This window comes from Octopus bimaculoides, chromosome 2 (assembly GCF_046866305.1).
Source record: "Octopus bimaculoides isolate indiv1 chromosome 2, ASM4686630v1, whole genome shotgun sequence".
NCBI lineage: Eukaryota > Metazoa > Mollusca > Cephalopoda > Octopoda > Octopodidae > Octopus > Octopus bimaculoides.
Genome location: NC_142929.1, coordinates 79,220,889 through 79,246,469, shown reverse-complemented (window position 1 = coordinate 79,246,469; position 25,581 = coordinate 79,220,889). Strand labels below are relative to the sequence as shown.

Sequence of the window (25,581 nt, the reverse complement as noted above, 5' to 3'; positions counted from 1 at the left end):
CAATTGGACAAAAATACTTAGCCACCAAAGGCAAACATAGACACACAGACACAAACACACACACACACACACGCATGCATGCATGCTCACATACATATACACATGCATGCACACACACACACACACACACACATACACACACAAACACACACAAGCATGCACACATGAAGAAATATACGCATACAAAAAGAAAGTGTGAGAGAGAGTGAGAGGGAGTAAGAGAGAGAGGGAAAGAGGTATTACACTTTATTAATCGAATATGATTGATGTAAATACTTTGCTTCTCTTCTTACCTTGAATCTACGATGCCAAATAAGTAACACCAAAAACAGCTATACCAAAACCTCTCAAAGCCAGCTTCTTAACTCTACTCCCACTACACCTACAATATTTAACCCTTTCACATTCAAATCAGCCATATCTGCCTCAAATATTCTCCCTATTTTATGTTGAAACCAGCTAGATCAAGCCTCTCACACCTGTTTAAAAGCAAACTGTCACATCACTGAAAACCTGAAGCTATGAGACAATACATGATTACTTCAGAGCAAGGTAAATGAATAAGCATTACATTTGACAGAGTAATCGGAATGATAAAAGGTTAATACTTTTCAGACCTAAGAAATTTCCTTGTGAATTATTGTTTGTCTTGTTATTGTTTAGCTCCAGATTAGCCGTGACCGAGCAGGTCTATATTTAAAGACCGTCAGCCTTGACCGTCTTGGCTTTTATTCAAACACAGTATATCAGTCAAGGAGTACTCGTTATCAAATGTTTCTTTTTTTTTGTTTTCTTTTTTTCTTGAAAAGAGACTATAGGATTTGATTTAAAGGAGATCTGTCAGTTATTTCTAGCAGGTTGAGGGGCTGCATAGAAGTTTCCTGTTGTATGTAATACATGTTGAGGACATGGAGGCCTTGATGGGCATGTACATGAGTTAGCAATATTTTATATGATTTAACTTTTGTATGGCTACATTTGGATAGTACTTCTATAAAAGGTGTTAGAAATGTTTTATGGTTTAATGCTATGTATTGGAAGTAATTAGTTTTCCATGTGTGATACAGGGGTGGCAGTGAACTAGTTATTGTAGTTGTCATGGCCATGATTACAGTAGTAGTAGTGGTGGTGGTGGTGGTGGTAGTGGTGGAGGTGGTGCTTGTGGTGTGATGTCTGGTGATTTAATGGGTGTGACCAATATAGTCATTGTTAACTATCACACCAGGCATTTATAAACAAGTTTCTGTTGGCAGCTTATCTTGTCAAAAAATATTGTTGCTGCTGTTGCTATTGCGTAACTGAAAATCAGCATTGATCGAGCAGACCTATGATTAAAGGCTTTCCATCCATGACCGTCCTGTCTTTTTAATGATATTCAATATTCTACTCATTTTCCTATCAAGATTTCTATTGAAATACACTGCTTTTGAAAATATCAAAGATTTTAGATGAAATTTTAATTTTAATGTAGACCACTTTAACCCCTTTGTTACCATATTTCTGTTGAAATTCAGTCTTTGTTTCAATTTATTTTGAAATTAATGAAGAATTTAGGTAGTGATGAGTGTTTTAAAAGAATGTGATTTTTTTCTTGGAAATAAAATAAATAATATAGCAATATTTGTATCCTTAACATATCCTTAACAGGAGGAGGAGGAGGAGGAAAATGAGAAGGAGGAGAAGGAAGAGGATATTCTTCAATAATTTCTATAAAAATTTAATGTAAGGCACACTAGTCGGTGCAAATATTTGAAAAGGGGCCCCAAAGTGGCTGCAATAAATATAAGAACATACAGCTAATAAGAGCAAGGTGCAAAATTAATTTATACTTGATTAAAATAACTTTTTTGTTTCAAAACATGTGGAGTGGAGTTTGTAAAATGATAGTTAGTGAAGGTGGAGGTGGTGGGGCACTGTGTCATGAAAGGCTGAGAATCACTGTTATGTCTTAAATCATCACCATCATCATCATCATTATCCCTGTTGAATGTCCATGTTTGCATAAGTTAGATGAATTCCTTGAGGCAGACTTTCGATGATTTCTAGCCTTCCTTTCATCAACCTTCACCTATTTCTAAATAAGGTAATGATTCCCCTTGGCCAGATATTTTATTCCATGGAAGACCAGAAACAAACAACCTCACTTGGATGATGGTGAGGTTTGCTTATAACCATATGATGTCATGACAGTGGCACACACAAACACACAGTCACAAACACACACATGCACACAAATGTGCACACACACAAACACAAATGTGCGCATACACACATACACTAATGTACATACACACATACAAAAGTGTGCTAAACACAGAGGGGACAAACAAGGACAGACAAACGGATTAAGTCGATTATATCGACTCCAGTGCGTAACTGGTACTTATTTAATCGACCCCGAAAGGATGAAAGGTAAAGTCGACCTCGGCGGAATTTGAACTCAGAACGTAGCGGCAGACGAAATACCGCTAAGCATTTCACCCAGCGTGCTAACGTTTCTGCCAGCACACCACCAAAAGTGTGCGTGCATACTCACACATACATACACACGCAAACACACAAATGTGCACACGTGCACATATACATACATGTGTGCACATGCACACAGACACTCACATACACATATATGACAAGCTTCTTACGGTAGGTCTACCAAATATAACCACAAGGCTTTGCTTAGCCTGGAGCAATAGTAGAAGACACTTGACGAAGATAAAGAACAGTGGAACTGATTCTGAACCACATGGTTTCAAAACAAGCTTCTTAACCTTCCAGTTACACCTGTGTCCCTTTTTTTTCCTGTTTGTAGCTTTTACCCTCACTTTTCTCAATACACATGTGAATGTCGTTTGCTAATGTTGGTTTAAGCATAAATATTACTTAGCAGTTTTCATTGTCAGTATTATCGTGTAATTAATTAAAATTGTGACTTTTTTCTATCATTGCAAGTGTCCTGGATGTTAAAATCCACAAACTATTTTTAGTTTCAACTGAACACCAATGATATTGCTGCTTTCATTGTCTTTATTCTCATTGGTTTGTTTGATTTCATCAAATAGTAAGGCTCCATATACAAGCAGTTGTATTACCAAACTACAATAACAATAATGACAATAACAACAACAATTACGATAACAACAAACCATTAAAAATCTCATTAACAATTCTGTGTCTTTGATGTGTAAATTTAGATGAATTACTCAGCTACATTAAGTATTGTACATTGAAGTTAGCTGGGTGACAGCAGAAGGTAGCCATGGCAATGGAAGACTAAGACATATGTATATAGATACATGGGGTTAGGATGGTCCTTAGAAGGGAAGAGTTCTGGTGACTTGGGATGGGTGTTTTTGATTTGTTTTACTGGTGCGGTTGTGTGGTTAAGAGGATTGTTTCCCAATCATGTGGTTTTCTGTTCAATCCCATTGCATGGCACCTTGGATGAGTGTTTTCTGCTATAGCCCTAGGTTAACCAAAACCTTGTGAGTGGGTTTAGTAGAGAGGAAACTGAAACAAGCCTATTACATATGTATGCTTGTGTGTGAGTGTGTGTATTTGTGTCACCTTATCTTGATGTCACATGTTAGTTGTAAACATGTGCCACCATAATACAAGCAATATTCAGCAATAATATGTCTGACTATTGGGAAATATTAACTTGCTAGGAAACAGGTGAAGGTGGGCAGCAGGAAAGACCATCCAGCTGTAGAAAATCTGCCTGAAAATAAACTACATTCAACCCATGGAAATAAGGAAAAGTGATAATGTTGATGATGATGATAGCGGTAGTGGTGGCGGTGGTGATGGCAGCGGCAACAGCAGCGGTGGTGGTGAGGAGGAGGATAGGGCCTTAAGACATCCTCTAAACACTTTCATTGTTGAGTTTTATATTCCTTCTGGAATGTCAAACATATATCAGTATAATGAGCATAATGGAGTTATTAAGATGTGTAGTGGGTGGAGTGCTGACTTTTTCCTGTTTTACCCCTTTTTGTTGACTGTTTGTGTAGACACATACACACACCATTTAAGGTGCATCAGTATATATATATATATATATATATATATATATATTAGAGGGAAAATCAAAAACCAAGGTAGAACAAATATCTCAAGTCATTTAGAATAATTTAATTAGGGTAAGGAGAATTTGAAGTTTTACAGCCGTTTCTGGTGAACTTAAACCTTCATATTCTCTCTCTCTGAGTGGTTGGCGTTAGGAAGGGCATCCAGCTGTAGAAACTCTGCCAAATTAGATTGGAGCCTGGTGTAGCCATCCGGTTGCACCAGTCCTCAGTCAAATCGTCCAACCCATGCTAGCATGGAAAGCGGACGTTAAACGATGATGATGATGATGATGATGATATATATATATGTATATATATTCTTTTATTCTTTTACTTGCTTCAGTCATTTGACTGCGGGCATGCAGGAGCACTGCCTTAAAGGATGTTAGTTGAAGAAATCGACCTCAAGTCTTATTCTTTGTAAGCCTAGTACTTATTCGATCGGTATCTTTTGCTGAACCGCTAAGTTATGGGGATATAAACACACCAGTATCGGCTGACAGGAGATGGTTGGAGGACAAGCACACACACACACACACACACACAAACATCCATCTACTAAATCCACTCACAAGGCTTTGGTCATTCTGAGGCTATAGTAGAAGACACTTACCTAAGGTGCCATGCAATGGGACTGAACCCAGAACCATATGGTTGGCAAGCAAGCTACTTACCTCACGGTCATATTATACATCATTTAGTCAGGGAAATACCTCAGTAACACACACAATTGAAGCATGGTACAGGGAAGTGGACATCGTTTAATGAGAGCAGCTTAATTATTCCTTTCTAATTAATATTCATGATGTGAATTATTGTTGGCAGAGAGGAAGAAGAATTAACTTTACTCTGGCAGCTGTGTATATGCATTTGGACATAAGTATGTGTGTGTATGCGTGTGTATATATATATATATATATATATATATATATGTATATGCGAGTAAAAATAAATACAAAAAAAGGGGTTTTGTATGATTGTGTATAGAGGAATATATTATTTTGTTTAAAAGAGTTCCAACACTGTCTGCTTTTTATGTTTTATTTATATTCCTGCAAAACCAATGTGGGATATAGAATATGGAATATACAATATATAATATAATATACAATATATAATATAAAATAAAAATGGATGGTACAATGAAATAAAGTATTGAATGTCTTATTGAATATATGGAATATGTCTTATTGAATAGATGAAATATTGAGTGTTCAATATAAAGGATTAAATATATAAAGGCGAATACGTATATATATATATATATATATATATATATATATATATATATATATATATATATATATATACACACACATACACACACAAATATGTAGATATCTCTCTCTCTCTCTCTCTCTCTCCCTCTGTATGTATATATATATAATGAATATACAATTATGTATGGATATACAGGGTCTTAATAAATTACTTTTACAATTTGAAGTGTAAAAGTATAAAAGTTGTGAAGATAATTTATGGATACCCTGTATGTATATATATGTGTGTGAGTCTCTCTCTCTCTCTCTATATATATATATATATATATATACATATATGTATGTATAAATATATAGTTGTATGTGTAAGTATATATATATATATATATATATATATATATATATATATATATATATATATATATATATATATATATGAACAAGAACTTAACCAAAACAGACCTCCTCTACACAATGGTATTTATAGTCAATTTTTTGTTATTCTATACACATACACATACGTGTGTGTATATATATATACATATATATGTGTTTATATATATATATAAACACATATATATGTATATATATACATATACATATATACATACATACACACACACACATATATGTATATACATACATATACATACACACATACACATACATATATATACATATTCATAAATAAACAACAAATCTGTCCTAGTTATTGATTCAGGTAAACAGTGGTGTATACAGTAGTGTATATAGCGTCACCATTGCAGAACACCCACCATCAGCAGAGAGAGAGGAATAGAGAGAGAGAAAATGTGTGTGTAAGTGTGTGCATGTCTCTCTGTGTGTGTGTCAGAGAGAGAGAGAGAGACTATACCAGAAACAACAGCCCATATCTCACATCAACAAACTGGTTTTTCTACTAACAACTACTTTTCGCACTTGGTTTTTCACTTTTATTCAGTTTTTTTTTTGTCATTTATTTCTTAGTTGGTCTTGTTTTTTTTTTTCTTGGAAGGCTTTTTTTTCTCTTTTAATATATTTTATTGCTTGAAATTTCCTACATGTTTTTGCATTATTATTTTGCTTTATGCCTTTATTTATTTATAGATTTATATATTTTTATGGATTTATTCACTTTTTGTTTATTTATTGATTGTGTGTGTTTTTTTTTAACTGTTTTCTTTCTTTTCTGCTGACACTCTTGGTTTTTGAGCATGTGCAACATACTTTTCTCTGTGTGTGCGTGTGTGTGTATGTGCGAGAGAGAGAGAGAGAGATAGAGTGTGAGAGTAGTGTATGTGTGTGTGCATGCACATGCATGTGAGTGTGTATGTCTGTGTGTGTGAGCGTGTGTGAGTATGTGTATGTGTGTGTGTATGTGTGTGTGTGGTATTTATGGTTTGTGTAATGTCTGTGAGCATGAGCACTTGTATGCATGCTTTTGCATGCAATAACTTAAAAACCTTCATATTTCTACAAAGAAATGGACTGTGGTGAAGAGAGAGAGAGAGAGAGAGACAAAATGATAGAGGGAAAGTGAAACAAAGGGAGAGGGAGTGAGCAAGAGAGAGACTAAATAATAGCGGTAGAGAACGAGAGAGAGAGAGAGAGAGAGAGTAAACCCGTCCTTTATTATTTGGGTAATCCACTGCTAACATAGGTACCTTTTAATTCTGGTAGATAACCACATTAATTGTTTATAATAGAGACAGATATATTATATAATTGTTTATATAGAAAAAAAAAGAGAGAGAGAGACGATAAATAATATAATATAAAGAGACTAGAGAGAGAGAGATGCTTAATAAGAGTGAAGCAGTGACTAAATAGAGAGAGAAAGAAAAAAGGCGAGGGACTGGGGAAGTCCTTTATTATTGTGATGTCCTATTGCTATGATATATAAATAAGTTTTAGTTCCAGTATAAAGTGAAACAAATTGTTTAATTCTTTAACATTCAAACTGGCCATAGTAGGCCAAAATATTGTACCTGTTTTATATTCAAACTGGCCAGATCTGGCATTTCACACTTGTCCAGTTATGTCATTGTAAAAATAAACAACCACATCATTGAAATCTTGAAGCTACAAGATATGCATGATTAATTGAAAACTATGTGAATAAATAAGCATTACAATTGACAGAATAAGGTGAATGCTAAAGGGTTAAAAAATACGTCTATGTTTTTATTTGTGAGCAACAATGTTGATCATCTAAATTAATAAAAGATTTATTTTACCTTAGTCTAATGAGCCATGTGACAAAAACTGTTATTAAAAATCCTCTATCCAGAATTACAGCCACACTATGTCATCAAATTATTGGTGGTATTATAGGGCTCACTAGACTTGGTAGAGCCTGTCTCCTCTTTGGGTCTGACCGCAGATGATTTCCTCTTCCAGAAAGGGAGAGAAAGTCAGAGAGACAGAAAGAAAGAAGGATTAGAAAAAGAGAGACAGAAAAAGAAAGAAAGGATTAGGGAAAGAGAGATAGAAAAAGAAAGAAAATATTAGAGAAAGAGAAGAATTGATCCCCAGTACTGGACTGGTATTTTATTGAGAGGTAATATTTATCCCCACTTAAACATGGATGTTCTGTTAGAACAAACTGTACTGTAGTAGATACCACAAGAGAAACTCTCATATTAGCCTTTGGTGCAAAACACACTCTTGTTTATATTGCTAGCAGGGAGATAAGTCCTTGCCATCTCCAGCACAGAGACCACCAGATCTCATGATTTCAACCTTCCTTAGTTTCATCAATGATAGATGTTCGACTGCTAGAGATAGCAGTAACTCATCTCTCTGCCAACAATATATAGAAAACTAGTGCCAAAACAGGTGCTGGTGTTGCAATTAGCCAGTGAGTTTGTTAAAAGATATATTGACCTCAAAAGAATTAACTCAAGTGCAGAGAGTTATAATGATTACCTCAAAACAAACAATCTGACATTCTAATGACTCTGCCAATTGAATAATAGCAACAATAACTGAAGAAACAAGTCAACTGCAAAATGGTTTGGAACTGGGAAAATGAACTTGTAAAGGAATATCCAACCAAAGAACAATATGTATATTATATCATTTAGTCTCTCTCTCTCTCTCTCTCTCTCTCTTTGTCTCTATCAACAATTATATAGTATCTCTCTCTCTATTATAAACAATTAATGTGGTTATTTACCAGAACTAAGAGGTATCTATGTTAGCAGTAGGTTACCCAAATAATAAAAGACTGGCTTTAGTCTCTCTCTCTCTCTCTCTCTCTCTCTCTCTCTCTCTCTTTCTCTAACGTTTATTCTTTCTTTCTTCCTTTCTTTCTTTCTGAGGTTGACTTTGCTTTACATCCTTTTTATGTAGATAAAGTACCCGCCAAGCATTGGGGTTGATGTAATCAACTTGTCCCACCCACAAAATTTCAAGCCTTGTGCCTGTATTAAAAATAACTATTATTAAGTCAGCAAGCTGGTAAAATCATTAAAGCATTAGAAAAATGCTTTGTGATATTTTTTATTTTATTTTTTTTTATATTCTAAATTCAAGTTTTACTGGAGCCAACTTTGCCTTTTGTCCTTCCAGGATTGATAAAATAAAGTACCAACCCAGAACTGAGATTGAAGTAATCAATTGGCCCTTTTCTCCAAATTTCAAGCCATGTGTGCCTGTATTAGAAATAATAATAATGAGTATTATCATCATCATCATCATCATCTTCTTCTTTCAGTTTTATTTCCATTTTTTGCCATCCCGACACATAGGGCAAAGAAACTCACTGTACACATTGGTAGGTCATTAAAATAAACACACCAGATGACTCATTTACAAAGTCACGTGATGGAAAAAAAAGGGAAGAAAAAAAGGAAAAGGGAAGAGGAAGAAAATTTTTAAATATGAAAAAGAAATGAAAAAAGAAATCAAAGAAAAAAGGGGAAAAAAGGAAAGAAAATTCACAGCAACAATGCTCTTCTCAATATGTGTAACATACCAGTTAAAACAATCTTTTGCATGGATGGTAAGCCAGGGGTCATCCTCAAATAATTTTCAGTTCCTGTTTTGATCATTCCAAGTGCTCCTACAATCACTGGTATTGCAACTGTTTTGGGATGCCACATTTTTTCGATTTCAATCAGCAAATCTTTATATTTTCTGAACTTATCAAATTCTTTTGCCGAGATATGATCACAAGGTATGCTCATGTCAATCGATAGACAGACTTTATTGTTTTGGTCTTTCACAACAGTATCTGGTTTATTAGCTTTGATGGTCTGGTCTGTATGTACTGGAAAGTCCCAAAGAATCATTACATTTTCTCCCTCACTTACAGCCTCCATGCGGTGCTTGTACCATTTGTCAGTAGCTTTGATTTTATAATGCCGACATATTAACCAGTGTAGATATTGGTCAACTCTGTCATGTCTTGATTTATACTCAACAGGTGCTAAAACTCTACACCCAAAAATTAGGTGGTCCACTGTTTCAAACCCATTGTTGCACTATTGGCACTTTGGGTCTGTTTTTCCTCACATTGGCTTGGTAGTCACAGGCTGATAAGTTCTAATCTTGAGCAGCTAAGATAAAGCTTTTGCTTTCTACCTATAGCCCTGAGCTCCATAGCCACTGATAATTGTGCTTCTGGTCTACATTAGCTTGTTTGCTATGTGACACACATTTGCCATGCAGAGGTTTTTGTTCCTATCTATCAGCCAATTGTTCAAACATTTTTTCCTTTGCCATTGATTTCACTTTCAATAGTTGCTGCGCTTCCATCATGCTGTTCAACCTGGGTATGAAATCAGCTTAGCTTTTCCTTCATTTTAGGATCAGTAAAATAACTAAGTACCAGTTGAACACTAGGGTTAATGGAATCAACTAGATTCACCCTATAAAAATTTCAGGCCTTGTGTCTATAGTAGAAAGAATTATTATTATCATTATTATTATTAAGGTGGCAAGCTGGAAGAACCATTAGCATGTTGTGAAAAATGCTTAGCGGCATTTCATCTGTCTTTACATTCTGAGTTCAAATTCTACAGAGTTTGACTTTGCCTTTCATCTTTTCGGGGTTGATAAATTAAGTACCAATGAAACACTGGGGTTGATGTAATTGACTAGTCCCCTCCCCCAAAATCTGAGACCTTATACTTTTAGTAGAAAGGATTATTATTACTATTCTACTACACATCATTACCCCACCCGTGTTTTTTGCCATGTCAGTCATCTATTCCCTATATCCCACCAACTCATGTATCCCTAGTCATCCCTCAAACCATTCACTCAAACTCAATTTCTACAGATGTCACCTACTCTTCCTGCATCCATTAGGAAGCACATGCAGCTGCAGAAGCCATAGAAAAATAGACATTAGACCACAATGCAGTTTTCAGACGCATCAGATCCTGTCAAGATGCAAGTATGAAACGAGGAGGAGGAGGAGGATTACAATGTCGCGCATCTGCTCAGTTTCTGGTTTTCTTTAATATTTTCTTTAGTTGTTTGATGCTGTGTTAATATTCCTCTGTGTTATGTCAGTGTGCCATGTTTGAAGTCAACTGTAATTATATTTTTACAGTTGTCACCTACCCTTCCCACATCCCTACCTTGACTACTTGCCATCTCTCAACACTTGTTCTTCATAATATTCACCCTGTCAGTTATTTCTGCTGTTTCAGAAGAGGAGGGTCAATGCTTATGGTATTTTTAGACTCTCTAAGACTGTGAGTTTATCATGATTGGTGTTAAGCTTAAATCTATATAGATCAATGTCTGAAGGATAAATACACAAGCAGATGTGAACAAGAATTTTCAAAGGAAAACATCTTTAACCCTTTTGTTACCATATTTCTGTTGACAAATGCAGTTTTTGTTTCAATTAATTTTGAAAATAATGAAGAATTAATGAAATAACTATAATTATAAATCAAGTGTTTGGAATGGAAGTCAACAGAAAAATCTGATGGAAGGTTTTTTATTTAGATCACTTTAACCCTTTTGTTATGATACTTCTGTTGAAATACAATGTTTTTGTTTCAATTAATTTTGAAAATAATGAAGAATTTAATAAAATAATTTTGTCATTAAAGTTGGTCTCTGGAACATAAATTAGTATGAAACTTTAATGCAAGGCCTTAATTTAGATCACCAGCAGAAGGCTGGTTTATATACTCTGGGATCTGCAGTATCTTTCCCAAGAAAAATCATGTATTTTCAAACTTTGGCATGGAGTTCTTGTAGATATGGTACATGAAGAGAGAGAGGGGGAGAGAGAAAGAGAGGAGTAAGAGAGAGAGAGGGGGAGAGAGAAAGAGAGGAGTAAGAGAGAGAGAGAAGAGAGAAGTGGAAAGAGAGAGAAAGAGGTGGGTAGGTTTAGTATGTATTTTTACACCAATAAGTTTGGTTTCCCTAGAGAAATAATTGACTGTTTTAAAACTATGGAGAATAATTCCATTGTTCCATGTTGCTGTTTCAAGATATAAATTTAGATAACCTTATTATTTATGAGATAACAAAGTAATTTCATTGGCCCCAGTTTTTAAGATTAATGTAGCTGTAAAAATATGAACTAAAAAATAGAATATTAAATAAAAAAATTTCATCAATATAAGAATATTTCATTTTTTGAAAAATGTTGGTTAGACTGAATGTTTTTTGTTGCATGTTGGAAATTTATGGTGATTTGACAGGAATCTTGGAATCTGTACTTTATAAAGATGGGACCTGAATGGAAGCAAAATGAAAATACATAAGTAGGAAAATGAAAATTCTTCATTATAAAAGGAAAGAAAAGCATGAAACATTGTTTTATAATGGTAAAATAAATTATCAATTTCTTTAAATTTAAATTATTTTTCATGAATCATCCAAATATGTATTTTGCTTCATAAATAGTTTGAATGCTAATCATCTAGTAAATTATCTTGAACTAAGTCCCATAATCTTTATCATCCATCTATCCATTTTCTCTGCCCAGTGGTCCTGGGAGGGTTGCTGGAGTAGAGTCGTCAGACTCCACCTCCATAGAATCCTGTCAGAAGCAGCCATCATTACACTTTCCAGCTGGATTCCCAAGAGTAACCAATTGAGACTATGGATATTATCGTTCTTGGTCTACCCTTAGGTCTCCTGCTTGGCTTGAAGAATTTGTTTTGCAATCCTTTCCTGTGACATTCTAACCACACGTTCACAGTACTGTAACTATAGCCTCTCAATGCAGAGAAGTAGCAGCTCAGCCTGAAGTGACTCCCTGATCCCTGAGCTACATACCATGTCAAGTAATTCCACTCTAGAGTCATATTCTTTAATCATTACCCAGCATTTATGACCATAAATGAGAATAGGTATGAAAACTGAAGCAAGTTTGGTTTTTTTTACCAACCTCTTCCCCTGCTAGAGCTGTCCAAGGAAACTTGGTGTATGCAACATACTTAACATATATACATCTTTGATAGTGTATATACATTATATATGATGTATAACCATTATGTATGGTGGCTAAAAAAACATGGAAACTTTATTTATGTAGAACAAACAATGATGGTGGCATTCAGATCTCTCCACACAAAACTTATGGAACAATACAAACTCAGCACTGAAAAAAACTAAAGAAATATTTGGCAAATTATTCAATACTGTTTCAGTTTCAAGTAAGATTTATTTCATAGCAATGATTAGTCAAGAAAGCAGAATTCATGGAACATCAAACTGGAGTTCTTGTTCTTTGAAAAAGAGTAACAAACACAAAGGAAATGTTGAAGTTCATTGTCTACAGCCACACCAACTATTATTTAGTCTTTCCCTTTTTTCTTTGAAAGAGCAACGGCCTGAAATGTTAGACTTTCCACTCCTCATGGCAAATGAAATTATTGATGCTCCTTAAACTCTTGTTTTTGTAGACTTTCATAAGGTTCTACTGATTTTTGCTGTAAATGTAAATTGGTGACTAGATGTAGCAATTCAAAAACCAACATAAAAGTCAAAAGTTAATTTCTGGGTTATTCCTTAAAAGGTGATGTCTTCTAATAATCTATTGAGAGATAATTGTATTTACCATTTAACTGTTACATCAGTTATGAAGGTTTGTGATTTAGTAGTTAGTGTATTAGGCTCATGATTGTAAGGTTGTGGGTTCAATTCCAGGACCAGGCAGTGCATTGCATCCTCCAACTGTCACATCCTTCATGCTGCACAGAGTCAAGGGAGGGGCTATGAGGGTGTCTGTGTCAGCTCACAACACACCAAAAGTGTGGCACAATCTACCAAGTCACACTTGTTTTTCTGAATGATGATTATGATGTTTTTATATGTCAATAAAGCTGAGCATTAACCACATCAGTTCCACCTATCTGGAACAGCTATCAAAGGTCATGTGCACTGCCTCTCTTCCTTTGATTAACTTATTTTTTATAAAAAAGGAAGGAAGCTGACCTTTAACAAGTTAAATGTTTTGACTGTAGACACAGCAAGCCACCAATGATAGGATATGAAACCTTGACATCAACTTACCCAGCTCTCTTTCAAAACTGTTTTGTTCTTTGTGTATTTTATGTCTGTTTTTCCACACTGGAATGGACTGGATGATGGATATAGACTTATTAATGAAGCAGTATTTAATTACCAGATACCCAGTGTGAAAAATAATGATTGAACCATCACAAGAATACCTTCTGACTCAAGTAAAGTAAAGAATTGTTTAAACCTTTTGATACCAATCCACTTGAGACCACCCATGGTCTCATGACAAAGACATCCTGTTCTAAAGTGATCTAAATTAAAACCTTCCATCAAAATTTCATGTTAATTCATGTTCCAAACACTAGCTTGATCTCAATGTTATTATTTTATTAAAATTTTCATTATTTTCAAACAAATGTATTTCAACAGAAATACAGTAACAAAAGGTTCAAAAGAAATATAAAAAAATTGGAACTGAAAAAAAAAATGAATTATAGAAGAAATTTCAGGTGTGGAAGCAAGGTCTACAGTTAATTTAGCAAAAACTTAAGTCCTAGTAAAAAGGAAAGCAGAAAAATTACTAATCCCTTCAGGGAGATAGCTCTGTTCGATAGATAGAAAAGATTACATACAGTGCACCCAGTGCAAGCTATGGACACATATGAGGAGCATTGGAATCACAGGAAGGTTGACAGAGAATGTAGTCTTTGTGCATGGCAGATATACAGGTACAATAAACACTAGGAATGTACAAGAGATAGACTTTCTCAAATGTCTGGGTGGGGGCCTTACAAGTAGTAGACAGCGTTTGTTACCGAGGTGACCAAGTTAGCAACGGAGGAAGGTGCTATGAAAATGCAGCTGCTAGAATAAGAAAGGATTGAGCAAAGTTTAGAGAGCTTCTACTTTTGTTGGTAACAAAGGGCCTCTCCCTCAGAGTAAAAGGCAGATTGTATGATGCCTATGTGTGGACAGCTATGCAACATGGTAGTGAAACATGGGTTACGACAACAGAGGACATGCAAGGTTTGAAAGAAATGAAGCCAGCATACTCTACTGGATGGGTAATGTCAGTGTGTGTATACAGCAGAGGGTAAATGATTCGAGAGGAAAATTGTGTATAAGAGGCATCAGATGTAGTGTACAAGAGAGAAGACTGCTGGTATGGTCATGTGATATGTATGAAAGAGGACAGCTGCATAAACAAGTACCAATCTCTAACTGTTGAGGGAACCTGTGGAAAAGGAAGATTCAGGAAGATGTGAGACAAAGTGGTGAGAAATGATCTTCAAATGTTGACCCTCATAGAGATGATGACAAGGGGATGAGACTGTTGGCGATTTGCTGTGCTTCAGAAGACACATCAAGCCAAGTAAAATTGTGGCCATCCATACATACAGGCATGCCCTTTATGGCCATGCCTCACCACACACACACACACACACACACACACACACACGTCAAAATTCCCCCTCAACTCATCTTTTCAATACCCCCCACCCCACCACCCATGATCATCATCTGTTGCAGGCCCTTCCATTCTCCCTCATGTGCCTATCAGTACACTCTCCCTGTCCTCACATGTCTACCATATCCTCCTCTCAGCCACTTCAATTTTTATCACCATCACTTGCTACAGTCACCTCTTCCCTATATCTATACATTTCCCATCACAATCTTATGGAACATCCCCCTCTATCCCCCTTTGTACCACTTACACTCCCCTCCACTGTTCCCTGTGGGTAAATCTCAATGCATCTCCCAAGGGAATAATTTCTCTCACTCTCTCCCTCACTCTCTCACCCATCTCACAAGTTACTTGATGACCCCACTGGTGTTGGGGCCATGTAAAAAGCACCACTGTTGAGGTTACATTAAAAGCATCCAGTACAATCTGTAAAGTGATTCGTGTTAGGAAGGGCATCCAGCCATAGAAACCATGCCAAAGCAGATAATGGAGCTTGGTACAGCTCTCCTGCTTGCCAGCTCCTATCAAACCATTTAACCCATGCAGCATGGAAGATGGACATAAAATGATGATGATTATGATGATGATGATGAAAGAGATTGAAATCAAACAAAGAAAATTCAAAAAAAAAATCAAATAATTTTATTTTATATATTTATATTTTATCTAAATTTGAGATCAAAATTAAAATTCAGTTTCTGATGTTGATGAAGATAGTTTGTTGTCCTACACAATGGAGAATAACTGTGATGACATGGTGCCAGCAATAACATCATGTATAGCCTGTAAGTTGAACAGTCTTCAGCTTTTACCATCCAAGATTTTTTTAAACCCAATATTTACATGCTACTTATGGCTTCATCTACTTCAAGTTCAAAGAGTAAATATAAAATCTATTTCATGTCTCCTAGGTTTCTAAATTCTTATGATGTAAACAACATATATAATTCTGTGCGTGTGTGTGTGTGCATGCGCACGTGCGCTAATGTGTATGTTTGTTAGTGATGAGCTACCACACAGTTTTCATCTACCAAATAAATTTACAAAGCATTGATCAGCCCAGTACCATAGTAGAAAACACTTGCCCAGAGTACTGTATCATAGGTTAGAACCCAAAACCATGTGCCTGTAAAGCAAGCTTCTTAACCACAAAGATATTATGAAGCACATATACACTTAATCATATATTCACTCACAAGGCCATTGGTCAGCCTGGGGCTATTGTAGAAAATACCTGTCTAAGATGTTGTACAGTGGAACTAAACTCAAAACCATATGGTTGTGAAGAAAACTAGACAGCCATACCTGCACTGATATTTCATTTGATATAAGGATTTTGTGAACTGACAAGAGAATAAAATTATGCAAAATATTTGAATGATTGAGACTTGTTTTTGTTTTGGGTTTGTTTTGGTTTTTCATTTCTTTTTTTTTTTGCAAAGTTGCTCCAAGAGTTCAAAGTCAGATTTCTATGTTCCCAAGCTAAATGAAGAATATGTTTGATCCTTCATATTACTAAGAATTTTCTATATTTCATCAATGAATATGTCCAAAAGTCTTTTTATCTTCCTGCTAATGCAAGCATAAATGTGTGCGCTTTTTTTGGCTTTCATGACAAGAATGATGTTTGCTTTAATCACTTAACTTTATGCATCTTACTTTTTCTATTCTTGGTATTCTTTTTTTTTTTTTTTACATTTTCTTGTCTGTTTTTGATGCAATTAATTCCCTATCCATTATTTCCCTTCTTTGTTGCTGCAGTAGCCTCCATCCCCTCCCTTCCAACACTACATTAGCTACAAATAACCAACACAATGTTCTGTTTTAAGGCCATTATATAAATAAAAGCCATACTTAAATGCTATTTTTTCCTCATCTGTATGTTAATTCTATTTGTTTCTATTTTACCTTGTGCATTTATTAGCTATAAACCATTCTAATTAGTGTCTTTATACTGACTTATACAATGTACTTTTATTGCAAAAGTAATTTCTCTTTACTACGTGCACAGCAATATTTATGGAATAGAAACATGTATGATTGAATCAAATCAGTGTATTACTGGTACCTATTTCTATTGATGACGTTATAAAGAAAAGTTAACCCTGGTAGAACAAAGTAAAGCAATTCATTCTGGTGTTCTATAGTTTCTGCTAGTCAACCATTTTTACCATTCCGGTAACAAAGATTTCAAACTTGACCCCCCACCCATCTCTATAAATTCATAAGAGTTGGAATAATCATGGTAGGGGTACTAGCAGTTGTAAATGAAGTCTAACAATAATAAATATATATATATATATATATATATATATATATATATATATATATATAAGTCAGTAAATGGTGGGGTTGTGTTAACCGCACATGGAGAAATAATAGGAAAATAAAAAATAATAATAATGAGGCAGAATGCTAAACTGAAAGCATATCTTAATATAGATGTGTATAAGGAGGATTAAAAAGGATTGCTAACCGGCTTTCATTGTATGGCAAATTTTCAAGAAGAGGGAGAATGAAAATGTTTTTTACAAAAAAATAAAAAATAATATATAAAAAAATAAACATACCAATACATTATATTGTCTTTGAGCTTTTAAAGTCCAATGGTAATCCATGTAGATAATTGGGATCTTTTTTAAAACGGGGGCCACATTTTTCATTAATGTTTTACGTAGTGTTTTTGGTACCGAAAGACTTTCAAATTTCGTATAGAACAGAAAAATATTTTTGTATTCGAATTTATCTCATGTAAAAAATTGTCTTATTTCGATAATTTCAACCAATCACTGACAAGTATTCAGTTGTTTATATTTACTCCTTTGGCTGATTAAGCCATAGCTTCGTTTTATTTGCTTTTTTCATTTTAAATTTGCTTTTTTCATTTTCTTTTTTTTTTTCTTCGTTTTATTTGCTTTTTTCTTTTTAAATTTGCTGTTTTACCCTAACCCTAACCCTATCACCGATAGAATTGTTTCAGAATCGTTTGTTTATGTAGTCGGCATTTAATGTATATCGGCTGAATGGACGTCAGTGATTGGTTGAAATTACAGAAACACGACAACCTCAACATGGAATAACTTAGGGATTTCTTTTTTTTAAAGAAGACTAAGAGAAAAAGATGTTTTATATGACACATTCTACCAGTATTCCAAGTTTCAAAGTGTTTCGTTAATGAAAAATGTGGCCCCCATTTTAAAAAAGATCCGATAATTGTTAGAAAGATTAGGATGCATGGAGTTGTGTTTTGTTTTTTAAAAAAATGGACTGAAAGTTTGTGTTAAGCAGGAAGTGTGGTGTCAAAACAGGAAGTGTGTAAAATTTTTATTATGATCACTATGGATCTATATACACAGATTGATACAAAAACAATACAAACAGATGTACAAAATGTATGAGTTCTTATAAGTTTTTAAAAATTTTTACGATGTCTTTATATAAAATTTACAATTTAAATAACGATGACTTACTTTTATTTCCTTTTGAATATTCAGACATACATATGCATACATACCCACACACATATATATATATCTATATAAATATATACATATATACACATATATACATACATACACACACACACATATATATATCTATATAAATATATACATATATACACATATATACATACATACACACACACACATATATATATCTATATAAATATATACATATATACACATATATACATACATACATACACACACACATACACCTACACACATGTATGTCTATTAAAAAGGGAGATTGGGTTTTTCAACCCGGCAGCCTATAAGGCCCAGCAGTTTGCCTTTTATTTTCTCAATGATTAGTTTGGGTGACTCACACCCACCTTTTTCACTACTTCCTTCCATCTCCGTTCATATACTTTCGCTGACAGGGTTCTCTTTTCCAGCCCTATCTTGCTCTTCAGATGATATCTGAAGTAGGACAGCAATCCAGGGCCGGATATGTAGGACCCTGTCACGATACCTTCCATTCTTGTCCTCCATATACTGCTCTTTCAATACTGCTACCGTACAGAGAAAACAAGCCTCACCTTCCTTTGATAGTCCAGTTGGCGGTATCATCTTTATCATAGACTCAGCCGACAGCTGTACTCGTCCCAGATGCGACAACACGTGTTCTACGTAAATCATCAAGCCGGAGAGCTGCCGACAATGTATGAGAGCGTGCTGGACAGTTTCACTGTCCTGCCCACATCTTGGACATGTCGGTGGAACTGCTAAACCGTGCCTGGATAACTTTTCGCGAACAAGTAGAGCATTCCTGTAACTCTGCCAAGTCAGAGATTTTTGGAAATTATCCAAATACTCTGGCTTGAAGGTCTTAGGAAACAGGTTGGCGAGTTGGTTCTCGTCGAACCCCAGAGCCCCTCCTAAGACGTCATCGTTTTCCCCCTCCACTAGCCCTCTGTAGAATACCGAGGTGGTATTCCCGCAGCCAGCCTTGCCCGTCTTGTGGATAGACCAGTGTGCCTGACGGCACTCCTTCTGCCATAAAGTCAGATTACGCCTTTTAATGAGACCGGGTTTAAATCTTTCCAGCGAGGCCGGTCGCTGCAAGAACTCCTCCGCCAACGGACTCCACACCTTATCACCCTCCAGGTGGCACCAGAGATGTCTCAGCCTCAACGCATGTCTGCGCATCATTAGCCAGGGCATCCCCAAACCACCCTTTAGCGCTTCCTGGCAGCAGACGGAGCGCCTCACAAGTGGCTTTCCCTCCCTCCACAAAAAGCGGAAGAGGAGTCGTACTAGCTTGTTTAGCCAAAAATCGGGGCAAGGCACAACGGACAGGCGGTAGGTTGATTACAAATGCTATAAACATCTGCACCACCTCCGCTCTACCCTTCAAGGATAGAGACCGCCCGGACCACTTCCGGATTATGGCCTCCACCTTGTTTACTACCTCGCTCCAATTCTTCTCTGTCTATGAGTCTGAACCAAACCAAACTCCAAGCAACTTAACTGGACCATCTGTCCAGTGTCCAACGACACTGGACGATAACGGCCTGTTCCTCCAGGTGCCGAGGCGCAGACCGATGGACTTGTCCTTGTTAACTTTTGCTCCTGCCACCGCTTCGTATCTTCGGAGAGCATCTTCTACACGAGGTAGTTGTGCTTCATTAGACACGATGAGAGTGACGTCATCAGCATACGCAGAAGTAAACTTACCGCATCCAATCTCATTAGGGTTGCCACCTAACTTCTCCAGTCTCCGCAGCAATGGCTCCAGGGCTAAAACATACAGGACCGGAGACAAGGGGCACCCTTGCCGAACAGACCGCATGATCGAAAACGGCTCCGTTAGGTAACCGTTTATCTGGACAGTGGACTTAATGCCGCTGTACATAGCGGAGATCCATCCGCGAAAGCCCGGGCCTATCCCAGCTGCTTCGAGGACGGCCTCCAGGTACCGATGGTCTACCCTATCGAATGCTTTACTTTGGTCTAAGTGGACCACTGCCCCTCCTTTGCCGGCTAATTTCCCAACCCTGTCTAAGGTGTAGCGGAGAAGGTGAAGATTGTCCTGGATTGACCTGCCTGGGATTGCACAGGTTTGTGCCTTCCCAACAAGCTTCTCCACGACAGCCGTCAACCTTTTAGCTAACGCCTTGGCCAAAATCTTTAACTCTACGCTAAGTAGAGTTATGGGCCTATAGTTATTAATGCTATCCCCCTTGCTTGGGTCCTTCTGTATCAGCGTCACAACTCCCCGGCTTACAGAACTGGGAAATCTCCCATTCTGCTGCCAGTTTGCATGGACGCCTGCCAGGATCTCACCAAACAAGTCTGGCATTACTCGGTAAAACTCATAGGGCAGACCATCCAGTCTCGGAGACTTTTCCCCAGCACCTCTCTTACCTCCACGGGAGTGATCAGGCCTTCACAGCATTCAGCCTCACGTGCCGAGAGTTGAGGCCCGCCAGCTAGGAAGTCCCTGAAGGGCTCCCCGCGCTCAAGCGGACCGCTCTACCCGAACACCCGAGCAAAATGCTGGTGAAGGGCCTTTTGCATCTCCTGTCCATAGATCCTGCGTCCCTGCCCGTCAGTTAAAGACTTAATGCAGGACTTCTTGCCCTTCTGACTCTCCACATGGCGAGCCCATCTGGCTACGTTGATACCTTCTCATTTCCCAGCGCGTAACTTAGCTCTGACTCGGCACCCTTCATGTTTGGCATTGAGGTGACGATACAAGACCGTTCTCGCCGCCGTCACTCTGGATGCGGTGCCAGATTCCATTGCCTCATCTAGACTCTTGACTAAGTCACCCTCTATTCTAGTCCTATCTAAACTTAGCTGATTGTTAAATCTAATGGACGCAAGTCGTATGGCTCTCTTGAGGGCATGCCACCATCTATTATTAATGATGGTACCACATAAAGCCCTCTGCACTAACTCCTTAATCCGGGTATGGAAAGCTTCACAAGCCAAAATAGACTTGTTCATCTTCCAATACCCGGGTCCCTGTCTATGACACTTATCTATATGCACCTTACACGTCACAAGTTTGTGATCCGAGTAAGGCACAATGCAAAAATGTGGACAGCTAAAACTATTCTTATCTCTTTCCTTAACAAATATTCTATCTATGTACGATCTGAGTGAGCCATCGTTATTACTCCACGTCCACTGTGGAACGCTCGGCTCATCCAGTCAGTAACGGTCTACTAGATTAAAGCTCTCTAGTAGACCTTTGAGGCAAGAATTTCCTTTCCTATCAGTGGAGCCTACACTATCAACTTGCACATCGAGAATAGTGTTGAAGTCCCCTAACAATACTATGGTTTTAGACGTCAATAGAAAGTACTCCAGGTTCCGAAAAAAATCCGACTGCCTGTGTCCGTTAGGAGCGTAGACAGCCACCAACCTGAGGGACTGCTTACTTTCATGTGTTACATCTAGGACGACCAGCCTACCTTCTGGGTCCAGAAAGACAGTACGTATCTGTAAATCCAAGTTTTTCTTGATGAGGACTGCCACGCCTGCACCTCCCCTCTGGCTCGGAGAAATAAATTTCTTGTAACCATTGAGGAGGGGTGAGAACGCTTCAGGTCCCTTCATCTTGGACTCAGTTATCACAGCCACATCTATTCTATGTGAAATGAGGTCGTGCAGAAAACAAGCCTGTTTCCATTTCGACCCCATTCCACGCACATTTAAGCTACCTAACTTAATCATTGAAAAAATAGAGGTAGAAATAAGGACTTACGGTTGTGAGAGGGAGCATGGCACTTTTTGTTTGCCAACCTCCCCTCCTCCTTCCGTTTCTGCTGGGCTCTTTCTCGGGGTTGCTACTGGGCTCTTGTTTGGGGTGGCTGCCGGGCTGACAATCAATCTGCCCTCTTTTACGTCGTTGGAGACGTCAATTATTATTTTGTTTGTTACATGCTCCTGGAACAGTCTTTCTGTGTAGTCTTCTTCTGAGACCCTTGCATAACGGTATTGAGCGTCCTCTGTGCCGCAATTGAAGTATCTTACCCTTGGGTGGGCTTTAATGTATTTTACTACTTTTTCGTTTTTTGTGTTTATCGCCACTATTCTTTCATTTTTTTAAAATCCTTTCAATGCAGGTTGAGGGGGGGGGGGTCTTGAACCTCTGTCCTATCAGCGTTGTACCAGCGGGGTAAGGGTGGGAAGTTTTTTTTTTCCTCTTTCTGTGTGGTTGTGCATGATGCAGATTTTTTTTTTGTTTGGGGAGGGGACTCTGGCGTGTGCTGTTTTTTCCTTTTGTTGCTCGCAGTTGAGAACTCCAGCTTTGCCGTTTCGTTCTCCACTACGGCAACCATTTTCTCACTCTCTTGTTCTTGTTGTTTATTTTTCTCAGTGTTTCCACTCTCCACTTCGACGGTGACTGCTCTATCTTTTCCTTCTTCGTCCGCTTTCGGAGGAGGGGCGTCCCGCTTTAACGGTGTTTGGCTTTTTTTAATACAGGCCGAGCGGACGTGACCCTTCTGCCCACACTTGAAACATCTGGGTCGACGTCCCTCCACCGACACGCGGATGGTGTGCCCCCCCCCCACCATAAACACCCTATCGGGCAAATTTTCATACATGTTGTTTTCTGCTTGGACCACAATTTCTAGGGTCTGGCCTCTCCAGCTGGTCGCTTCCTTCCTCTTCATACTCAGAATATTTATTTTTTCCTCAACGTTGAATATTACCGCTGCTGCCGCCCACATTACGTCGTATCTGAATGGTATGTCCTCTATGGTTACCCGTGCTGTTCTTTTTCCCATGTAAGTGGGCAGCAACATAATTGTATCATTTTTCAACGTTTTCATTGATACCTCCCTCGCCACTTCAGCCGAGTCGAAGTGCACCTCAACCGTTGCACTTCGTACTCCGCGGTTGACGTGGCAGACCTTTGGACATATTGGTGCCAGACACATTTCAACCAGTTCGTTACGAACCTCAGCAATTTTTTTCTCCTTTATGTCGTAGACCTTGTATACCACAATGTTTTCCTTCAGGGCATTGATAGTCTCGGGTGGTGGAATCAATTTGGTTTCACCATCCACCTTTTGGATGTACTTTCTGAAAGCGTACAGACTTTCTTTTACAACTTTTAATTCTATGGTGTTTCCACCAACAGCCTGAGAAAAACTTTGCTTTTCCTTTAGCATACCTTCTCCCTGAATGGGAACGTTGCTCTCAGCTGTTGCCATTCTTGTCACAAAGACAAAAAATCTTGTCGCAAAGACAAATAATTGTGTTGGTAATTTCCAGCCCCGTAGGGCGAAAACAACTGTTAAACAACCAGTTACTGAATTTTACAGTTCAAAAATATATCACAATAACACACGGAGAAGAACTCACACAGACGTAGCAGCAAAGAAATGTTGAATCACAAGTTACAATATTCCAAACAGGAAGTGTGTAAAATTTTCATTATGATCACTAAGGATCTAATTTACATAGATGATACAAAGACAAATACAAACAAATGTACAAAATGTATGAGTTCTTTTTAAAAATTTTTTACGATGTTTTTATAAAATTTAAAAAACGATGACTTTGAATATCCAGAGATACATATGCATGCATACCCACACACATCTATATAAATATATATATATATACACATACAAACATACATACATACACACACACACACATACCCATACATACACCTACACACATGTATGTCTATAAAAAGGGAGATTGGGTTTTTCAACCCGGCAGCCTATAAGGCCCAGCAGTTTGCCTTTTATTTTCTCAATGATTAGTTTGGGTGACTCACACCCACCTTTTTCACTACTTCCTTCCATCTCCGTTCATATACTTTCTCAGACAGGGTTCTCTTTTCCAGCCCTATCTTGCTCTTCAGATGATATCTGAAGTAGGACAGCAATCCAGGGCCGGATATGTAGGACCCTGTCACGATGCCTTCCATTCTCGTCCTCCATATACACTCTTTCAATACTGCTACCGTACAGAGAAAACAAGCCTCACCTTCCTTTGATAGTCCAGTTGGCGGTATCATCTTTATCATAGACTCAGCCGACAGCTGTACTCGTCCCAGATGCGACAACACGTGTTCCACGTAAATCATGAAGCCGGAGAGCTTCCGACAATGTACGAGAGCGTGCTGGACAGTTTCACTGTCCTGCTCGCATCTCGGACATGTCGGTGGCACTGCTAAACCGTGCCTGGATAACTTTTCGCGAACAGGTAGAGCATTCCTGTAACTCTGCCAAGTCAGAGATTTTTGGAAATTATCCAAGTACTCTGGCTTGAAGGTCTTACGAAACATGTTGGCGAGTTGGTTCTCGTCGAACCCCAGAGCCCCTCCTAAGACGTCATCGTTTCCCTCCTCCACTAGCCGTCTGTAAAATACCGAGGTGGTATTCCCGCAGCCAGCCTTGCCCGTCTTGTGGATAGACCAGAGTGCCTGACGGCACTCCTTCTGCCATAAAGTCAGATTACATCTTCTAATGAGACCGGGTTTAAATCGTTCCAGCGAGGCCGGTCGCGGCAAGAACTCCTCCGCCAACGGACTCCACACCTTATCACCCTCCAGGTGGCACCAGAGATGTCTCAGCCTCAACGCATGTCTGCGCATCATTAGCCAGGGCATCCCCAAACCACCCTTTAGCGCTTCCTGGCAGCATACGGAGCGCCTCACAAGTGGCTTTCCCCCCCCCCGCCACAAAAAGCGGAAGAGGAGTCGTACCAGCTTGTTTAGCCAAAAATCGGGGCAAGGCACAACGGACAGGCGGTAGGTGATTACAGATGCTATAAACATCTGCACCACCTCCGCTCTACCCTTCAAGGACAGAGACCGCCCGGACCACTTCCGGATTATGGCCTCCACCTTGTTTACTACCTCGCTCCAATTCTTCTCCGTCTGTGAGTCTGAACCGAACCAGACTCCA

General features: G+C 38.0%; 1 protein-coding gene across 1 annotated transcript in view; it reads left to right on the top strand.

Moving 5' to 3' along the window:
• The first annotated feature begins 265 nt into the window (after positions 1 to 265).
• The window catches only part of LOC106868412 (uncharacterized), a 148,342-nt gene continuing 123,026 nt past the window's right edge, over positions 266 to 25,581 (top strand). The window contains exon 1 of the mRNA XM_089347085.1: positions 266 to 552. The gene's annotated coding sequence lies outside the window, so the exon portion shown is untranslated. The remainder of the gene's footprint in view (positions 553 to 25,581) is intronic.